Source organism: Haliotis rufescens, unplaced genomic scaffold (assembly GCF_023055435.1).
Source record: "Haliotis rufescens isolate VD_foot unplaced genomic scaffold, xgHalRufe1.0.p SCAF_5, whole genome shotgun sequence".
Classification (NCBI taxonomy): Eukaryota; Metazoa; Mollusca; class Gastropoda; order Lepetellida; family Haliotidae; genus Haliotis; species Haliotis rufescens.
The window spans coordinates 31682483-31699281 of NW_025964223.1; positions in this window are offsets into that span (position 1 = coordinate 31682483).

Below are 16799 nucleotides of genomic sequence, written 5' to 3' on the forward strand. Positions count from 1 at the left end.
CCCCACTTCTTATTCCATACAGTGATATTAAACCTGTTATTAGATGTTACATCAGGGACCTTATGCAAAAGAAGTGGGACACCCAAGTGGGTGTCAATAAGCTACATGCCATAAAACAAACCATCGGTTACACTTACTTGGGTTGTCAGTCCAGATTTGAAGAGGTCATTCTGCGACGATGTCGTATTGGCCATTCTCGTTATACGCACGAATATTTGTTAAAAGCTGAAGATCCTCCATTCTGTATCCCTTGTGATGAGAGAATCACCGTCAAGCATGTTTTGCTTGATTGTGTCGATTTCTCTCTCACAAGGGATAAATATTATCATTCATCTTCATTGAAGGATCTTTTTAATAATGTCAGTACTCATTTAATTCTTGAATTTTTAAGAGAAATAGAACTACTAGATAAATTTTGATAGATGATATACATTTTAAATAAGTTAAATATTAACATCAACTGAGATAGTTGATGGTGGTGCTACTCGGGTGGTTAAAGTAGCGTCAAAATATTGTCCTCCTGCTAATGCCACGTAAATCCATTCTCGATCAAGGTAAGTAATATTGACTTGCGTTTTAGAACTTTGATTGTATTGTCAATTTGTTTTGTGTTATTTAATATTGGCTAGCATACGGTACACCCACTGGTAACCAAAGTGATGGCATAAATCCTGCTGGGGAGTCATGCAGGAAGCATAGGTACTGTAAGTCCCCATGATCTCCAGTAAGGTGGTCTAACTTTGGTTATTGGTGGTCTATAGCCTTGTTTTAATTGATAGGACTTAATCTCTTATTACTATATGTTTTTAAAGGAAATTATGATCTAGTTTGTTTTATTAAAAAACTGTGATATAACTTACTATTTTACTGTCCTTTGTTGGCAGATATTTTAGATTAAATACCTAGTTCACATCGCTATATGGCTGGAATATTGCCGATGCGATGTAAAATTTAACTCACTCACTCACTCATTACAATATCTTACAAAGCTTTATTCAAATCACACTAATCCTGCATTTGATTGCGTTTTTCATCCTCTCTATGAGGATATATACCTTAAAAAGCCATCCCTTATTCCTCCACTCGGTCTGCGCATCACAACTGCTATTTCTGCTGCTAATATCGATCTTAAAAATATAGCTCCCACTCAGCTTTTGTCTTCTCCACCATGGCAGTTGGTACAGCCAGAGGTTGACCTGTCATTGACTCAACTTAAGAAATCCGAAACAAACCAGCTAATCTACCAACAAGAATTTAATCAGTTGCGGACCAAATATGAAACTTACAAAACTATATTCACAGATGGATCCAAGGATGGTGACGCGGTTGCCAGCGCCACTGTCATTGGATCCAGGACTGTCTTCACGACTTCTAGATCATAGTTCCATTTTTACAGCCGAATCCCATGCCATTTTAACAGCTTTAAAATATATTGGTAAACAATCTAAGCATACGCAATTTGTATTATTTTCAGACTCTCTCTCGTGTCTTCAGGCTATTAAAAATATATCATGTAAGCATCCACTTTTAATCCAAATTATTGAATTATATAATGAACTTGCTACTGGCCAATATGATATCGTCTTTTGTTGGTTACCCAGCCATGTTGGAATCACTGGGAACACAATGGCCGATGCTGCTGCAAAAGCAGCACTCAACAAATCTGTGACACCACTTCTGATCCCATACAGCGATATCAAACCTGTTATTAGATGCAGCAGAAGTGGGACACTCAAGTAGGTATCAATAAATTACATGAAATTAAACCAAATATCGGTTACACCTACTTGGGCTGTCAGTCCAGATTTGAAGAGGTCATTTTACGACGATGTCGTATTGGCCATACAAGATACACACACGAATTTTTGTTAAAAGGTGAAGATCCTCCATTTTGTATCCCTTGTGATGAGAGAATCACAGTCAAGCATGTCCTGCTTGACTGTATTGATTTTTCCATCACAAGGGATAAATATTTCAAATCATCATCCATAAAGGATCTTTTTAATAGTATTGATTCTCGTTTAATTATTGTTTTTTTAAAGGAAATTGAGTTGATTGAAAAATTTTGATTGATACGTGTAATAACATATGAATGTTTTAAAATTGGTAGATTAAATTAGCAACTGAGATTGTTTGTGGCGGTATCCTTGAAGGGGGTTAAAGTACAGTAAAATTATTGTCCCCCGGAGAGGATACATAAGTTCCATTTCTTTCACAGTAAATTTATAGCTATCACAATTTTAATCGTAGTATATTTGTTCATTTTAATTGGTGGTTAATATTGCCTACAATCGCCAGCGACTGAAGGGATGGTGTAAATCCTGCTGGGGAGGCGTGCAGGTAGCAAAAGCATCGTAAGTCCCCTCGGTCCCTAGTGTGGTGGCCTAACTTTGGTTGCTGGCGATCTATAACCCGTTTTTATCTTGTGTTGTTGAATTATACCATTGTTCTTTTATATACCCTCAAACTAGTTTTAACTAAAATCTGTGATACTCTAGTTATTGTACTGTCCTTTGTCGACAGGTTTTATAGTTCAGTTTTGTGTTTCATGACTATATAACTTGATTTAGTCACGATATGGCTGAAATATTGCCGATGTGACTATAAACCATAACTCACTCACCCACTCATTGTTTTATTAAATGTATCTTCGAGAGTCAGTAAGAAACTAGAAATAACTGCCTTTGTTCGGTAAACCTCACCAAGTTTCAGCTTTCGCCTCTTCCTTTGTGGACTGAGGTTTCACATTTGTAAAATGACCCTCACCCCCTGCAGTTTTCCCGTCCCATATTGCCAAGCAGGTGACCCACAAGGAGGAATACCGCCCTCCCTCAGTCCAGTGATACAGTGCCTAGCACAATATGTTGGGGATACGTAGCCTTGCTGTGGGCAAACATTTTGTAACAATTTGGCAAACTTTGATATGTAAACAGCAAATATTATTCAGTTTTATTTCAACAAAAACGGACAAAATCGGATCCTACTTATTTTGTGGATACCATAACAATAAATCAAGCCAATAGATCGTTTGAGCTGGCATGAATATAAAAAATAATTAGCAAGTCGATAGTCATAATTCCCTCTGTTGGTCCCACGTCAAATGTTCTTCATGAATAGAATAGATGGCTGATAGACGTTCGACCGAATAATATCATTTGCTTACTTCAACTGTTCATCTAATTTCCATGAATGTATGTTAAATAGTTCATATGTTCATGGGCTTCTTCACTGAATGTTTAGTGTGAAGGACTACTTCACTTGAGGATAAGTAACATAAATAATGATGATAATTATGATAGTATTGCCATTATTATTCCTTCAGATTATTAAAAAAAAGAGAAAAAGAGAGAGAGAAGAGGTATGGAGATTGTGAGATTATTTTTAGCATCGGAATTGTTAACATAATTCTTTAATATATTATGTTTTGTTTGTTTGTTGTTAAATGCTGCACTCAGCAACGTAAGGATATTAAAACATTACATTTAGGTTCAGTTGTATTTTTATATTTGTATCATTTTGCAAATGTGACAGAGACCTGATAAGGGATATATAATGCACACAAGAGGATAATCAGATTGCATGACACTATTCAACGTCGAAGTCAACGATATTTGTGTATGTTATAGCTACATGACACGGATACGTCATGATAAAGCAATTAGAAATTGGCATTTGATGATATAAGATAGCTACGCGATAAATCACAAAGAACAAAGAAGGAAGCGATATTTATTTCACGATAAAACATTGTTCTATCATGACGTCATTTATTGAGATTCGAACATGCACTCGCAACTTGAAAAGTAAAATTTGTAAATTTGACCTTATTTTTGAGAGGTATGTGTCTAGTGAGTTGTTCCCAATAAATGTTGCTTGAGAATCCGAAAATGAGAGTGATATGACAATCGGTATTGGGAGAAAAGGTACAGATGATTGACGAGAAAAGTGTGAGAATATGCGGGACCAAACTCAAATCCTAAAATGGATTTATCGAGCATGGCCGCTGTCGGATTCTATTCAAGGAATCATCATTATTTAAGTACGGGTAAATATTGTAAAGTGTGTATTTTTTCCTAATTTAACACCCTCAAAGAGGCTGTACGTAATGTTGATATCTCATATAGAAATAAACGAATCTCGGTCGTTGTTTATCGTACAATAAACAACTCCCACTCGTCGTTTGTTTCTTAATTACATGGGCACTCGTGAAGAGCAACCTCCTCGTGGTGAGTGCTGGGTAACGCTAATCGCTCTTCCCCCGTGTGGAACCGGGGCAGAATATTTCCACAGCCTCCCATTGCTTGTCGTATGAGGCGACTGAAATGGGCAACCTGTTTGCCGTGGGTTCCGTCCCTGTGTCGGCGGAGGACGGGAGTCTGGTAGTTGAGGGCACTGGTTCCTGGAACTGTGTTCCTTTGCCCAACACACTACTTCGACCCTTACTTCGCCTAGACGGTGGTAAGATGGGCCCGGTCTTATCAATCGGCTGGTCATGCCAGGCCCTGTGCGTATTATTGTAAATGCACACCTGTGTTGTATTTTTATGTATATTTTGGTCTTGGCCGTACATAACTTGTGTGAATAATCAATTTTGTATTGAAAAATTGCCTAGAGTCTTACGCCAGAAGGCGGTGGCTCATGGGCCAATCTGGCTATATATCAACCTCTAGGTTCTATGTGACTTCAGATTACTGTCAAGGGCCGAACCAGCCTGGACTTTAAATTCTGTTTGTCACAAATAGCTACCTATGTTTATATTGCTTGAGTATAACACCTTTGTAACCCTGGTGTTGTAGATTGGTTTCCTCTGCAGCATCGTCCTTGTTGACACTCGATGGCGGGTGGGGAGCAGAGATGTCGAATTACATACTCACACCATGTCTCACAACAAATCCCCTGGTTCTTTCAAAGCAAACAAACGTCGTCATGTCGATTCTGTTTCGTCTGACGATGAGGTTTCGCCTATTGTTGCAGATTCTTGGCCACGATTCATTGTTATCGCATCGGTCGATGAAACTCCTTTAAAACTTAATCCGTTTGCCATATCAAAGGGCATCCAAAGTACTTGTGGTGAAGTGAAGAACGTTACACGTCTTCGTTCTGGTTCCATACTTGTGGAATGTGCACGGAGACAGCAATCTATCAACTTGCTGGGTCTCCAGCAGTTTGTTAACACGCAGGTTGCTGTCTCAGTGCACAGGACATTGAATTCTAGTCGTGGTATCGTGCGTGATCGAGCACGATGTCTTTCAGAAATGACAGAAGAAGAGATTGCAGCAGAACTTAAGCATCAGGGTGTCACCGCTGTCAAGCGATTCACACGCAAAACAGAAGATGGAAATATATTCAAAACTCAAACATATCTTTTCATATTTTCAACATCTACTGTTCCATCATCAATAAAAGCTGGATACTTTAACATCGGAGTGGAGGTTTATGTTCCAAATCCACTCCGGTGTTTCAAGTGTCAACACTTCGGTCACGGGACCAAATCTTGCACGGCCAAGACAAGATGCTCCCGTTGCAGTGGTCCTCATGAGGGCACAGAGTGCACAAATGAGATCAAATGTGCTAACTGCAGCGGTGAGCACTTGTCGTCATCCAAATCATGCCCGATTTTCGATCATGAATCGAAAATACTAAAAATCAAACATACAAATAACATTTCCAACTCTGATGCTAAAAAACTCCTTGTTCCCTCTCAGACTACTTCAAATAAATTATATTCTGCTGCAGTCTCTTCTCCGAGTCAAGGTCACAAAATCACCATGAGATCCACTCATTGTCAAACTGAAATCTCTTGGGTCCACAATGACCAGATCATCATTGATGACGCACCTGAATTGTCTCCGGATAGGCCATCAACAATGACGTCTTCGTCTCAAACGGAAAACTTGCAAACTTCGCATATTCAACCAACTGAACCAGAAATTATAACGGAAATCGAATCATTCAGGGTGAAGCCCATCTATCTAAAAAACAGACCAAAAAGCAAATGAGGAGAAAGGCCAGAGCACTCCAGCACTTGGAGGAGCCTTCTCCTGATGCGTGCCCTGTAGCGGTTCATAATTCGTATGAACCATTGGACATGGAGGTCACTCCTTCTCTCCCAGTACATGGGAATGTTCCTTCTACTCGTTCACGTCTCCCAATTGAACCTCCATGAGTGGAGCCACTAATTTAATACAATGGAATTGCAGAGGACTTAGGAACAATTTCAATTGATCTACAGTTATTATCACAAGATTTTAAACCATCAGCTTTTAGCTTACAAGAAACCTACCTGAAAAATACAGATAAATTTGATTTTCGTCAGTACAATTCGTATCATTCGTTTTCACCTCCAGGTGACAAGGCGACAGGTGGCGCTTCCATTTTGGTGAGGCAGGATGTCATCCATAGCCCCGTCCTTCTTAAATGCAACCTTCAAGCTGTTGCTGTCCGTCTGTCTTTACATATAACTTTCACACTTTGCTCTTTATACATTTCACCATCGTCTCCTCTTCAGCAGTCTGATCTTCAGGATTTGTTTGATCAGCTCCCAAGACCCTGTGTCATTATGGGTGACCTGAATGGGCATAACCCTCTGTGGGGTAGCAGAGATACCAACAACAAAGGGAAACTCCTGGAAGACTTCATTTCAAATAATAATTTATGCATATATAATGATGGTTCAGACACATATCTACATCCCGCTACTGGAACTTATTCTGCTCTTGATTTGTCACTCACTGATCCAAATGTATATAACGAATTTGAGTGGTCAGTCCACAATGATCTATGTGGAAGCGACCATTTCCCCACGATACTTTCTGCTATTAACACGAATAATGAGCCACCTGTGTCAAGGTGGAATTTTAAAAGGGCCAACTGGCCATTATTTCAGACACTTTGTACTGACAAATTGACATCTGACATTTTCATTAACGTCCCTGATCCTCTTCAGTTATTCACGGACACGCTGAATAATATTGCTGATGTAACTATTCCTAAGTCCTCTGTTGAACCACACATTCGTAAACCATGGTTTACAGATGATTGCAAACAGGCTAGGAAGAATAAGAGGAAGGCTGAAAAATACTTTCGCCGTCACCCTACAGTTCACAATTTCAATAATGTAAAGATAAATGGTGCCAAGGCTCGACGTACGTTCAAACAAAATCGGCGACAGTCTTGGAGAAACTTTGTATCAAAGATTAATTCCCGTACACCAATGACAAAGGTGTGGAACATGGTACAAAGAATCAAAGGGAAGGGTTCAAATTCTGGCGTTCATCATCTTAAAGATGGTCATGGTCTACTTACTGACAAAGTAGACATCGCAAATAAGTTGGGTGAAACTTTAGCCAAACACTCTTCATCAGCCAATTATAATCCCAAATTTCAGAAATATAAAAATCAACAAGAAAAGAAAACTATTAACTTTAATTCGGATAATGGTGAAGACTACAATGAAGTATTTTCACTACATGAGCTCAATACTGCCCTAACGCAAGCTCATGATACCGCAACAGGAGCTGATAATATCCACTATCAGCTCCTTAAACATTTACCCAATCCATGTCTAGAAACACTTCTAAATATTTTTGATCATATTTGGACAACTGGACACTTTCCTCCTTCCTGGCACAATGCCATTGTTATTCCTATACCGAAACCTGGTCGGGATCATACTGATCCATCAAGCTATCGACCTATTTCATTAACTAGCTGCGTTGGTAAAACCATGGAACGCATGGTCAATAACCGTTTAGTATGGTTTTTAGAAACCAATAATCTTATTAACAATATTCAATGTGGTTTCCGCAAAAATCGAAGTACTATTGACCATCTGGTTCGTTTAGAATCATTCATTAAAAATTCCATTGTAAATAGCCAGCATGCTGTATCAATCTTTTTTGATCTTGAAAAAGCTTATGATACAACATGGAAACATGGTATTTTAAAAGATTTACACGACTTCGGTTTCAGAGGCCGTTTGCCTCATTTTATATCGCAGTTTTTAACGGACAGACAATTTCAAGTTCGTGTTGGATCAACCCTGTCTGATCATTATAATCAGGATCAGGGGGTTCCACAAGGCAGTATTTTGTCTGTTACATTGTTTAGCATAAAAATAAATAGTTTATCTAAAGTATTAAATGACTCAATTGATGGGTCTTTGTTTGTAGAGGATTTTAATATCTCATGTCGTGGTAAAAATATGCGTACTATTGAACGCCAATTACAGTTGTGTCTTAATAAAATTCATAAATGGTGTCTTGAGAATGGCTTTAAGTTCTCAAAGACCAAGACCAATTGTATCCATTTTTGTCGGAAATATAAACCTCATAAAGATCCTGAACTCTTTTTAGATGGCACTCCAATCAAGATTGTAAAAGAAGCCAAATTTTTAGGATTAATTTTCGACCATCATCTAACTTTTTTGCCACATATTAAATATCTAAAGACAAAATGCCTGAAGGCCTTAGATTTGCTAAAAGTCGTCTCAAACTCAAAGTGGGGAGGGGATCAGAAAACCCTTCTTCACTTATACAGATCTCTTATTCGCTCTAAGCTGGACTATGGCTCCAATGTGAATGCTGGAGCTTGTAAGAGTAATTTAAAAAAACTGGATTCAATCCACCATCAAGGATTAAGACTTTGTCTTGGTGCTTTTCGAACTTCTCCGGTTGACAGCCTCTATGTCGAGGCTGATGAACCTTCCTTAAAACACCGCCGTATTAAATTGTCTCTTCAATATGTTACTAAATTACGTTCGAACCCCTCTAATCCTGCTCTCTAATCTAATGACTCCGTTTTCTATCCCCTGTATGAAAATCTATTTCAGAAGAAACCGAAACTGATCCCTCCACTTGGAATCCGGCTCAAATCCCATATTACTAATGCAAATCTAGATCTGGATCTTATCTCTCCTTCCCGGCTTTTCTCTATTCCTCCCTGGCAGTTGGTGAGGCCAGTAGTAGACATTTCACTGACACGCTTTCTAAAATCTGACACAAATCAAATAGTATATCAACAGGAATATTTACAACTGAGAAGCAAATATGACATTCACCGTTCAATTTTTACTGATGGATCCAAGGACGGTGGCAAAGTAGCAAGTGCCACTGTCGTTGGATCCAAGATTATATCGTCTAGAATACCAGACAATAGCTCTATTTTCACTGCTGAGGCCAATGCTATCCTTACAGCCTTGGTATATATTCAACGACAGTCTTCATGTAAACAGTTTATCATTTTTTCGGATTCTCTTTCTTGTCTTCAGGCGTTAACTAAGGTATCTTCTACTCATCCGATTATTTTACATATTTTAGAACTATACAATGATCTTTCAACTGGCCAATGCGACATCGTATTTTGTTGGTTGCCGAGCCATGTAGGCATAACTGGAAATACCATGGCCGATGCTGCTGCAAAGGCGGCGCTCAACAAGTCTGTGACACCACTTCTGCTACCATATAGTGATTTGAAACCTGCAATAAGATCTTACATCCGTGATCTAATGCAACAGAAGTGGGACACCCAAGTAGACAATAAATTACATGCCATTCAACCCAATATTGGTTACACCTACTTGGGTTGTCAGTCCAGATTTGATGAGGTCGTTATGCGACGATGTCGTATTGGCCACAGCAGATATACTCATGATTATCTATTGAAAGGTGAGGATCCTCCGTTTTGCATCCCTTGTGATGAAAGAATCACAGTCAGGCATGTCCTGCTTGACTGTATCGATTTTTCCATCACAAGGGATCAATATTTCAGTGTCAAAACAGTTAAGGACCTTTTCAACAATGTTAATTCATATTTAATCCTTAACTTTTTAAAAGATATTGAACTAGTTCACAAATTTTGATATGTATTTTATGAATCGGTAGTGTATGATTATTAGCAGAGATTGTTCGTGGCTATGCCCTTGACGGGGGTTGACGTAGCGTAAAATTATTGTCCCCCTGAGAGGGTATGTAAGACCACCTCTTTCAATGTATATTTATATCTACCTCTATTTTAACTGCAGAATATTTGTTGATTTTAATCTCTGGCTAAACTTGCAACAATCACCGGTAACTTGGGTAAAGGTGTAAATCCTGCTGGGGAACCATGCAGGTAGCAGAGGTACAGTAAGTCCCCTTGGTCCCTAGGATGGTGACCTTCACCTTGTTGCTGGTGATCTATAGCCCCATTTTTATATTGTGTCGTATCCAACTGTTCAAATAGTTTTAATGTTCTACAACTAGTTTTAAGTCAATCTGTGATATACTGCTAGTTATTCTACTGTCCTTCGTCGACAGTTTTTTATTAATCTTGTCCAACTATTTCAAGTCACATTATGGCTGAAATATTGCCGACGTGACTTTAATTAAACTCACTCACTCACTCACTTAATAACATGACCGTATACACTAACATTATATCTTTTCATGTTTATCGGTCAACAAAAGCGACATAATCATTTCCATTATCATGAGAAACCCTTGCCAAAAGTAGCGCCAACTGCACCATTGCGACAACATCAGGAGCATGTTTCATGATTCATCATAATAAATGATGACATTGGATGCTCGCAAAAACGCGAGCTCATTCCCATCCACTAGTGGCAACCGCCACAAACACATTCAAAGGCAAGCCAATTGTTCACCCGAAAAGGCAGAAAATTGCATCTGACATCATTTTTGTCATTGATACGTCAAACCTGGAAATGGCCGTCTACACGTCCAACACAAAGCCCAAGCCAGGACCCAAATCCTTCAAACCCGGCCAAAGTTCTGTTAATTACATACATTTCTCCCTAACCTTAAAAAATCTATACTAGTTCTGAAGTAAATCGTATTTACCCGTATGAATCGTCTTATGTTATTTATTACCGATAAACAGAATATGCACACTTTCTGAAAGTACTGCGTGACATGATAAATCTGCCCTTGCCAATAGCATTGGGGAAACTTTATCTCATCATTCTTCTTCGTCTAATTACGATCCTGAATTTCAAAAATATCAGCTTCAACAGGAAAAGAAAAAAGTAAATTTTACATCTGATAATGGTGAAGATTACAATGAGGTATTTTCACTACATGAGCTATATACTGCCTTAGGGCAAGCTCATGATACAGCAGCAGGCGCTGATAATATTCATTATCAGCTGCTGAAACACTTGCCCGAATCATGCCTTGAAACTATGTTAAATATATTCGATAATATTTGGACATCTGGGATGTTTCCAGCTTCATGGCACTGATCCATCAAATTACCGACCTATCTCACTAACTAGCTGTGTTTGTAAAACGATGGAACGCATGGTAAATAATCGATTAGTGTGGTACTTGGAAACAAATAATCTTCTTTCCAATACACTATGTGGTTTCCGGAAAAACAGAAGTACTATCGATCATTTAGTGCGTTTAGAATCGTTCATTAAAAATTCCATTGTAAATAGACAAGATGCTGTATCGATCTTTTTCGATTTAGTGAGTGAGTGAGTTTAAGTTTAACGTCACATCGGCAGTATTTCAGCCATATCGTGACGAAACAAAATTTGATATGAACAATATATATTAAACTATATAAAATTCTGCTGACAAAGAGCAGTACAATAACTAGAACATCACAGAATTTCGTAAAACTAGTTTGAGAACAAGTAAAACTTGAGAACTAACTAATCATTTAACAACACATTATAAAAACAGGCTATAGATCGCCACCAACTGAAGGTTGATCACCGCGCTGGGGACCATGGGGACTTACAGTACTTTTGCTACCTGCATGGACCCCAGTCGGATTTACATCATCCCTTCAGTTGTTGACGACGAGTGACAAATTTAGCCAAACAGTAAAATAACACATATACTACTATTAAAAGCGTGGAAGAAATAAATATACCTTGAAAGATGTGGTCTTACATACCCTCTAAGGGGGACAATAATTTTACACTACTTTAACCCCCTTCGAGGATATAGCCACTAACAATCTCAGTTATTGATTAGTTCAACCAATTATAAGATGCATTTATTTATTTACAAAACAGAACAATCAAAATTTATGGAGCAATTCAATTTCCTTTAAAAAACCAATAATTAAATGACTACTTACCTGATAAAAAAGATCCTTGATACATGATACCTGGAAATATTTATCCCTTGTGATGGAAAAATCAATGCAGTTAAGCAGGACATGCTTGACCGTGATTCTTTCATCACAAGGGACGCAGAATGGAGGATCTTCACCTTTTAAAATATATTCATGAGTATAACGTGAATGGCCAATACGACATCGTCTTAAAATGACCTCTTCAAATCTGGACTGACAACCCAAGTAGGTATAACCGATATTCGCTTTTATTGCATGTAATTTATTTATTCCAACTTGGGTGTCCCACTTCTTCTGCATTAGATCTCTGATGTAAGATCTAATGACAGGTTTATAATCACTGTATGGTAAAAGAAGTGGTGTCACAGATTTGTTGAGTGCTGCTTTTGCGGCAGCATCAGCCAGTGTGTTACCAACAATCCCAACATGGCTTGGTAACCAACAAAAAACGATGTCATATTGGCCAGTCGCAAGATCATTAAATAACTCAAGAATTTCAATTAAAAATGGATGTTTACATGACATATTTTTAATAGCCTGAAGGCACGAAAGTGAATCTGAAAAAATAATGAAGTCTTTATATTTGGATTTGTTCTTGATATATTTTAGTGCTGTTAAAATTGCGTGCGCTTCTGCTGTGAATATGGAACTATTATCGGGTAAACGTGAAGATACTGTTCTGGATCCAATGACGGTGGCACTAGCAACTGCGCCACCATCCTTGGATCCATCTGTAAATATAGATTTATATGTGTCATAAGTGTTTCGTAATTGATTGTATTCTTGTTTATAAATAAGTGGATTTGTATCAGATTTCTTAAGTTTTGTTAATGTGAGGTCTACAGTTGGTCTTACCATCTGCCAAGGTGGTGATGAAAAAAGTTTTGTGGGAGCTATATCCTGAAAGGTAATGTTCGCAGCAGAAACGACTGATTTAATTCTTATTCCTAGTGGTGGAACAAGAGATGTTTTCTTATTGTAAATATCTTCGTAAAGAGGATTAAATACGCAATTAAAGGCTGGATTTGACTGATTAGAATATAATTTAGTGATGTATTGTAATGATAGTTTCAGACGGCGTTGTTTAAGAGAAGGCTCATCCGCCTCAACAGACAGACTTGGAATAGGAGAAGTGCGAAAGGCTCCAAGGCAAAGCCTCAGTCCCTGGTGATGGATAGTATCAAGTTTTTTTAAATTACTTTTACAGGCTCCACCGTAGACGATGGAGCCATAATCAAGTTTGGAACGGATCAGTGACCTGTATAAGTGTAGGAGGGTAGTCTGATCCCCTCCCCACTTGGAATTAGAAACAACTTTCAACAAATCGAGTGCTTTCAGGCATTTAGCTTTAAGAGATTTAATGTGTGGTAAGAAAGTTAAATGGCTATCAAAGATGAGTCCCAAGAATTTGGCCTCTTTAACAACTTTGATAGGGGTGCCATTCAAAAATAATTCAGGGTCTTTATGCGGCTTATATTTTCTGCAGAAGTGTATACAGTTAGTTTTAGACATAGAAAATTTGAACCCGTTTTCGAGAGACCATTTATGAATTTTATTGAGACAGATTTGTAACTGCCTCTCTATGGTATGCATATTTTTACCACAACAAGATGCATTAAAATCATCCACGAACAGTGATCCATCCACTGAATTACTTAAAACCTTGGACAGACTATTAATTTTAATACTAAACAAGGTGACAGACAATATACTGCCTTGTGGGACACCCTGATCCTGATTATAATGGTCAGACAGGGTGGAACCCACTCGGACTTGAAATTGTCTGTCTGTTAAAAATTGTGATATAAAATGAGGCAAACGGCCTCTCAAACCAAAATCATGTAAATCCTTTAAAATGCCATGCTTCCAAGTAGTATCGTAGGCTTTCTCAAGATCAAAGAAAATTGATACTACGTGTTGTTTGTTTACAATAGCATTTTTCACAAAGGATTCTAATCGTACTAAATGGTCGATAGTACTTCTATTTTTTCGGAAACCACATTGGATATTTGTAATTAGATTGGTAATTGGTTTCCAGATACCAAATTAATCTATTATTAACCATTCGTTCCATGGTTTTACATACGCAGCTTGTTAAGGATATAGGTCGATAGTTAGAGGGATCTGTATGATCCCGGCCAGGCTTCGGTATTGGGACTACAATGGCATTATGCCATGAAGTAGGAAAATTCCCTGATGTCCATATTTGATCAAATATGTCTAAAAGTGTCTCCAGACAAGAATCTGGTAAATGTTTTAAAAGCTGGTAATGAATGTTATCAGCTCCCGTTGCTGTGTCATGAGCTTGCCCAAGGGCGGTATGTAGCTCATGTAATGAGAAGACTTCATTATAGTCTTCACCATTATCAGAAGTGAAATTAACTTTGATCTTCTCCTGTTGTTTCTTAAATTTTTGAAACTCCGGGACATAATTAGAAGTTGAAGAATGTTTCGCTAACGTTTCTCCAAGTTTATTGGCAATATCTGTTTTATCCGTTAATAACGTGTCACCTTCCTTAAGATGGTGAACAGACGATCTTGAACCTTTGCCTTTTATTTTCTGCACCATATTCCACACCTTGGATATTGGCGTGCGGGAATTTATTTTGGAGACATAGTTCCTCCAAGACATACGCTTATTTTGTTTAAAAGCACGTCTTGCTTTGGCATTTGTAATTTTAACCTTATTCAAATTATGGACTGTAGGATGTCGGCGAAAATATTTTTCTGCTTTCTTCCTACACTTTCTGGCCTGTTTGCAGTCATTTGTGAACCATGGTTTACGAATATGGGAATTCGCAGAGGACTTAGGAATGGTTTGGTCAGCAATGTCATTCAGTAAATCCGAAAACAACTGTATCGGATCTGGAATATTCTGGAAAATGTGATGTTTTATTGTGTCAGTACACAGTACCTCATATAAGGACCAATTAGCCTTGGTAAAGTTCCATCTGCATGATGGTGGCTCATCAGTAGGATTAACAGTTTTAAGTACTGTGGGAAAATGATCACTCCCGCACAGGTCATCATGGACTGACCATGCAAATTCATTATACAAGTTTGAGTCTGTGAGTGACAGATCGAGGGCAGAATAAGTTCCAGTGGCTGGATGTAAATATGTTGCAGAATCATCATTCAAAATACACAGGTTGTTGTCAGAAATAAATTCCTCAATGATTTTTCCTTTAGAACTGGTATTTGCACTTCCCCAAAGCGGGTTGTGTCCGTTCAGATCACCCATGATGATGCAGGGCTTTGGGAGCTGGTCATACAGATTTTGAAGATCAGACTGTCGAAGATCAGAAGAAGGAGGGATATACAAAGAGCACAGCGTAAAAGCAATGTGCAGAGTCAGACGAACAGCAACAGTTTGAAGATTGGTATTTAGGGGGACAGGACTATGTATTATCCCCTGTCGCACCAAGATAGAAGAGCCTCCCGTTGCTTTATCTCCTGGAGGAGAAAATGAATGATAGTCATTGTACTGTCGTAAGGTGAACTGATCTGTAGTTTTCAGGTATGTTTCCTGAAGACACAATGCTGACGGTTGAAAATCCTGTATTAATAATTGTATCTCATTAAAATTATGCCTAAGTCCTCTGCAATTCCACTGTATTATGTTGGACAATTGAGTCATGGTGGCTCAATTGGAGATCGCTCGCGTGAATGTGAGGAGGAACTACTCCTCCGCCTGTCCGGTGAGGACAGAGTAACCTCCATATCCAGAGACCCAAATGAGTTCTGTAAAGGAACGTCTGAAGGTGAAGGGACGATCGGTGCTTGTTTTCTATTCAATTTCTTTTTCCCTTTTTTTGACTGATTAACAGGTTCTTTCATAGACGTTTGAGAATGTTTCTCAGGCTGAATCTCAGTTTGAGATCCTGAACTAGAGTGAGTGGCAGTAATATGTTCAGTGAGTTGAATAGTAGCAACAGGTTTTTCTGACTTGACCCATGTCAAGTCAGTCTGGCACGAAATAGAGGATGTTGCTACAGAGCGAGAGACTGCAGCAGAGTAGGAAATGGTAGATGGAGTCGTGGTCTGATCTTTAAATAGTTTTTTGGCATCCAGGTAGGATATGTTTCTTTCACATTTGAGTTTCATTATTTTGGATTCCATTTGCCACACAGGGCAAGATTTTGATGAAGCAACATGTGGGCCAGAACAGTTTGCACACTTCAAATCATGATCGCAGTCAGAGCTCTCATGGCTGTCACCACAGCGATGACATACCACAGAGTTGCGACAGGATTTGGAACCGTGACCGAAATGTTGGCACTTGTAGCATCGGAGCGGATTGGGGACATACACATCCACTCCGATGTTCATATAACCTGCTTTAATTGCCTGTGGAAGGGATGTACGGGCAAACGTTATGAGATAAGTATTAGTGTTTGTGATGACACCGTCTTTCTTCATTGTGAAACGTTTAACTTCAGTAACGGCTTGGTCTCCCAACTCTGAAACGATTTCTTCTTCAGACATGTCGGACAGACAACGAGCTCTGTCACGAACAATGCCTCGACAAGAATTTAATGTTCTGTGCACAGACACAGCAACCTCAATATTGGCAAAGGTAGAGATAGATAAAAGATTGAGAGATTGCTGTCTCCGTGCACACTCCACCAGAAGCGAACCACTACGGAGACGGGTGACGTTCTTGACCTCACCGCAAATCCCAGACACAGCCTTAGATATGGCAAAAGGATTCA